Genomic DNA, 6,415 nt, shown 5'->3' with positions numbered 1-6,415 from the left:
CATAGTAAACGCTTAACAAACGCTTAACAAATCCCATGAAAAACGAAAAGTCTCGTGCAATAATTCTCCAAATCTATCTATTGATCGATGGTAGTTATTGAACGCTTACTGTGTGCAGAACACTATTAAGAACTCTAGAATGAGAGCCCAATAATAATAATAATAATAATAATAATAATAATAATGATGGCATTTATTAAGTGCTTACTCTGTGCAAAGCACTGTTCTAAGTGCTGGGGAGGTTACAAGGTGATCAGGTTGTCCCACGGGGGGCTCTCAGTTTTAATCCCCATTTTACAGATGAGGTAACTGAGGCACAGAGAAGGTAAGTGACTTGCCCAAAGTCACACAGCTGACAGTTGGCGGAGCTGGGATTTGAACCCATGACCTCTGACTTCAAAGCCCGGGCTCTTTCCACTGAGCCATGCTGCTTCTCACCCGTTGTTGGGTAGGGACCGTCTCTATCTGTTGCCGAATTGTACTTTCCAAGCGCTTAGTCCAGTGCTTTGCACACAGTAAGCGCTCAGTAAATATGATCGAATGAATGAATGAATAATAATTATGGTATTTGTTAAGCTTTTACTATGTGCCGGGCACTGTACTAAGTGCTGGGGTGGATACAACCAAATGGGGTTAGAGAAGCAGTGTGGCTCAGTGAAAAGAGCCCAGGCTTGGGCGTCAGAGGATGTGGGTTCTAATCCCGCCTCCGCCACTTGTCCGCTGTGTGACCTTGGGCAAGTTGCTTCACTTCTCTGGGCCTCAGTTCCCTCTTCTGGAAAATGGGGATTCATTCATTCATTCAATCATATTTATTGAGCGCTTACTGTGTGCAGAGCACTGTACTAAGCGCTTGGGAAGTACAAGTTGGCAACATATAGAGACAGTCCCTACCCAACAACGGGCTCACAGTCTAGAAGGGGGAGAAGTGATTTCTGCAAGTGGGAGGTAGGCCGCCTCACATCAACCCATAAGCCATTTCCAAGCTTGGTGATTATCATCATCACCAGTCGTATTTATTGAGCGCTTACTGTGTGCAGAGCACTGTACTAAGCGCTTGGGAAGTACAAGTTGGCAACATATAATGATTAATAATAGTAATAATAATAACGATGGCATTTATTAAGCACTATGTGAAAAGCACTGTTCTAATAATAATAACGGCATTTATTAAGCACTTACTATGTGCAAAGCACTGTTCTAATAATAATGGCATTTATTAAGCACTTATTATGTGCAAAGCACTGTTCTAAGCGCTGGGGAGGTTATGTTATCAGGTTGTCCCACGGGGGGCTCACAGTCTTAATCCCCATTTTACAGATGAGGGAACTGAGGCCCAGAGACTGGGAGCCCCATATGGGACAGCCTGATGACTTTGTGTCTTCCCCAGTGCTTAGAACGGTGCTTGGCACATAGTAAATGCTTAACAAATGCTATTATTATTATTATTATTATTATTATTATTATTATTATTCTGGGAGAGAGGCGTCCGTAGCATCACTATGGGTCAGCGACAACTTGATGGAATAAGACAAGACAAATGTAAGCGCTGTGGGATTGATGGCAGAGTAAATATCAAATGCTCAAATGTCGCAGATCCAAGCTGGAGAGGACTCGGAAAGGAGATTTCTGAAATGAGATTTCCTTTGGATCTGAGCTCACTGTGGGCTGGGAATACTTTATTGTTCTACTGTCATTCATTCATTCATTCATTCATTCATTCATTCATTCATTCATTCAGTTCATCATCATCATCAATCGTATTTATTGAGCGCTTACTATGTGCAGAGCACTGTACTAAGCTCTTGGGAAGTACAAATTGGCAACATCTAGAGACAGTCCCTACCCAACAGTGGCACATAGTAAATGCTTAACAAATGCTATTATTATTATTATTATTATTATTATTATTCTGGGAGAGAGGCGTCTGTAGCATCACTATGGGTCAGCGACAACTTGATGGAATAAGACAAGACAAATGTAAGTGCTGTGGGATTGATGGCAGAATAAATATCAAATGCTCAAATGTCGCGGATCCAAGCTGGAGAGGACTCGGAAAGGAGATTTCTGAAATGAGATTTCCTTTGGATCTGAGCTCACTGTGGGCTGGGAATACTTTATTGTTCTACTGTCATTCATTCATTCATTCATTCATTCATTCATTCATTCATTCATTCATTCATTCATTCAGTTCATCATCATCATCAATCGTATTTATTGAGCGCTTACTATGTGCAGAGCACTGTACTAAGCGCTTGGGAAGTCCAAATTGGCAACATCTAGAGCCAGTCCCTACCCAACAGTGGGCTCACAGTCTAAAAGGGGGAGGCAGAGAACAAAACCAAACATACTAACAAAATAAAATAAATAGAATAGATATGTACAAATTAAATAAATAAATAGAGTAATAAATATGTACAGACATATATACATATATACATATTCAGTTGTATTTATTGAGCGCTTACTGTGTGCAGAGCACTATACTAAGCGCTTGGAAAGTACAATTCAGCAACAGAGAGACAATCCCTACCCACAACGGGCTCACAGTCTAGACTAATAATAATAATAATAATAATAATAATGGCATTTGTTTCAGCAACAGAGACAATCCCTACCCACAATGCGCTCACAGTCTAGAATAATAATAATAATAATAATGGCATTTGTTAAGCGCTTACTATGTGCCAAGCACTGTTCTAAGCGCTGGGGGGATACAAGGTGATCAGGTTGTCTCGCGTGGGGCTCACGCTCATCATCCCCATTTTACAGATGAGGTCACTGAGGCTCTGAGAAGTTAAGTGACTTGCCCAAGGTCACACAGCAGACATGGGGCAGAGCCGGGATTCGAACCCACGACCTCTGACTCCAAAGCCCGGGCTCTTTCCACTGAGCCACGAGACAGACAACAAAACAAAGCAATAACATCAATAGCATCAAAATAGATAAATAGAATTATAGATAATAATAATAATGGCATTTGTTAATTTAGTCTTTGTTAATTTGTTAATTTTGTTAATTTAGTCTTTTAGAGTGTGAGCCCACTGTTGGGTAGGGACTGTCTCTATATGTTGCCAACTTGTACTTCCCAAGCGCTTAGTACAGTGCTCTGCACACAGTAAGCGCTCAATAAATACGATTGATGATGATGATTTGTTAAGCACTTACTATGTGCTTACTGTGTGCAGAACACTATTAAGAACCCTAGAATGTGAGCCTGTTAATAAGAATAATAATATTAATAATAATAATGATGGCAGTTATTAAGCGCTTACTCTGTGCAAAGCACTGTTCTAAGCGCTGGGGAGGTTACAAGGTGATCAGGTTGTCCCACGGGGGGCTCCCAGTCTTCATCCCCATTTTACAGATGAGGGAACCGAGGCACAGAGAAGTGAAGTGACTTGCCTAAAGTCACACAGCTGACAAGTGGCGGAGCTGGGAAATAGTCACACCGTTAATCAAATAAATAGAATAATAATTATGTACAAATATACACAAGTGCTTTGGGGAGGGGAGGAGGGGCAGAGAAAAAGGGGGCTCAGTCTGGGAAGACCGCCTGGAGGAGGTGAGTTCTCTCCCAAGCACTTGGTACAGTGCTTGACACACAGTAAGCGCTCAATAAATAGGACCGAATGAATCTCTTAAGTACTCAGATACTCTCCTCATCCCAATCCCCACAGCATTTATGTCCGTAGTCCTTATTCTCTAGCATTTTCAATCAATCCATCAGTGGTATTTGTTGAGCGCTTACTGTGTGCGGAGCACTGGACTAAATAATAATAATAATAATAATAATAATAATAATAATGGCATTTGTTAAGCGCTTACTACGTGCAAAGCACTGTTCTAAGCGCTGGGGGGGATACAGTGTGATCAAGTTGTCCCACGTAGGGCTCACAGTCTTAATCCCCATTTTTACAGATGAGGTAACTGAGGCTCAGAGAAGTGAAGTGACTTGCCCAAGGTCACACAGCAGACTTGGGGTGGAGCCGGGATTCGAACCCAAGACCTCTGACTCCAAAGCCTGGGCTTTTTTCACTGCTTCTCTTAGGACAGGACAAGAGAGTGGGTAGATGCATTCCCTGCCCACGGAGAGCTTCCGATCTAGATGGAAAGAAGCAGCATGGCTCAGTGGAAAGAGCACAGGCTCAGGAGTCAGAGGTCATGGGTTCAAATCCCGCCTTTGCCACCTGTCAGCTTTGTGACTTTGGGTGAGTCACTTCACTTCTTTGTGCCTCAGTGATCTCATCTGTCAAATGGGGATTTAGACTGTGAGCCCACTGTTGGGTAGGGACTGTCTCTATATGTTGCCAACTTGTACTTCCCAAGCGCTTAGTACAGTGCTCTGCACACAGTAAGCGCTCAATACATACGATTGATTGATTGATTGATTAAGGCTGTGGGCCCCACGTGGGACAACCTGATCACCTTGTATCCCCCCAGCGTTTAGAACAGTGCTTCGCACATAGTAAGCGCTTAACAAATGCCATCATTATTATTCTCTGGGACTCAGTTCCCTCATCTGTAAAATGGGGATGAAGACTGTGAGCCCCCTGTGGGACAACCTGATTGCCTTCTATCCCCCCTCAGAGCTTCAAACAGTGCTTGGCACATATTAAGTGCTTAACAAGTGCCATTATTATTATTATAATATTAATTTATTTTACTATCATCATCATCAATCGTATTTATTGAGGGCTTACTGTGTGCAGAGCACTGTACTAAGCGCTTGGGAAGTACAAGTTGGCAAAACAATATCTCCCCCTGTGGCCTAGACTGTAGTCTACTAGCTCCATTACCCTCTGACAAGCGCTCAGTACAGTGCTCTGCACATAGTAGACTGTCAGTTCCTTGAGGAAAGGGATTGTGCCTGCTAACTCTACTGTCTATTTGTTCATTCAATCATATTTATTGAGCGCTTACTCTGTGCAGAGCACTGGACCGCACTAGAGAAGCAGCGTGGCTCAGTGGAAAGATCCCGGGCTTGGGAGTCAGAGGTCCTGGGTTCGAATCCCACCTCCACCACTAATCGGCTGTGTGACTTTGGAAGCAGTGTGGCTCAGTGGAAAGAGCCCGGGCTTTGGAGTCAGAGGTCATGGGTTCGAATCCCACCTCCACCACTAATCGGCTGTGTGACTTTGGAAGCAGCGTGGCTCAGTGGAAAGAGCCCGGGCTTTGGAGTCAGAGGTCATGGGTTCGAATCCCGGCTCCGCCACATGTCTGCTGTATGACCTTGGGCAAGTCACTTAACTTCTCTGTGCCTCAGTGACCTCATCTGTAAAATGGGGATTAAGACTGTGAGCCCCACATGGGACAACCTGATCACCTTGTATCCCCCCCCCAGCGCTTAGAACAGTGCTTTGCACATAGTAAGCGCTTAACAAATGCCATTATTAATTAATGAATTAACATAAAATGGGGAGTGATTTAAATTTTCTTTCAGACTGTGAGCCCACCGTTGGGTAGGGACTGTCTCTATATGTTGCCAATTTGTACTTCCCAAGCACTTAGTACAGTGCTCTGCACATAGTAAGCGCTCAATAATTACGATGGATGATGAAGTCACTTGACTTCTCTGGGCCTCAGTTCCCTCATCTGTCAAATGGGGATGAAGACTGTGAGCCCAACGTGGGACAACCTGATCACCTGGTATCTACCCCAGCACTTAGAACAGTGCTCGGCACATAGTAAGTGCTTAATAAATGCTGTTATTATTATTACTCTCTCCAATGCTCACTACAGTGCTCTGCGTGGAGGAAGCCCTCAATAAGTGTGATGGACAGATTCACCGATCGATTGAAGAGACAGATTTCTCCGACTCTCCTCCACATCCTCATTCATTCATTCATTCTCTCATCTTTACTGAGCGCTCACCGTGTGCAGAGCACTGTACTAAGCGCTTGGGAGAGGACTGAACAACAATAAACAGTCACCTTCCCCACCCACGACAAGCTTACGATCAGCGGGGCCTAGTGGAAAGAGCCCGGGTTTGGGAGTCAGAGGTCGTGGGTTCTAGGGAAGCAGCGTGTCTCAGTGGAAAGAGCCCGGGCTTTGGAGTCAGAGGTCACAGGTTCAAATCCCGGCTCCGCCAATTGTCAGCTGTGTGACTTTGGGCAGGTCACTTCACTTCTCTGGGCCTCAGTGACCTCATCTGTAAAATGGGGATGAAGACTGTGAGCCCCCCGTGGGACAACCCGATCACCTTGTAACCTCCCCAGCGCTTAGAACAGTGATTTGTACATAGTAACTGCTTAATAAATGCCATTATTATTATTTTTATTATTGTCAGCTGTGTGACTCTGGGCAAGTCACTTCACTTCTCTGGGCCTCAGTTCCCTCATCAGTAAAATGGGGATGAAGACTGTGAGCCCCACGTGGAACAACCTGATCACCTTGTATCCCCCCAGCACTTAGAACA

The sequence above is a fragment of the Tachyglossus aculeatus genome, chromosome 1 (genome assembly GCF_015852505.1).
Source record: "Tachyglossus aculeatus isolate mTacAcu1 chromosome 1, mTacAcu1.pri, whole genome shotgun sequence".
Lineage (NCBI taxonomy): Eukaryota > Metazoa > Chordata > Mammalia > Monotremata > Tachyglossidae > Tachyglossus > Tachyglossus aculeatus.
The sequence above is the reverse complement of the archived record's forward strand: the minus strand, read 5'-3'. Positions refer to the sequence as shown.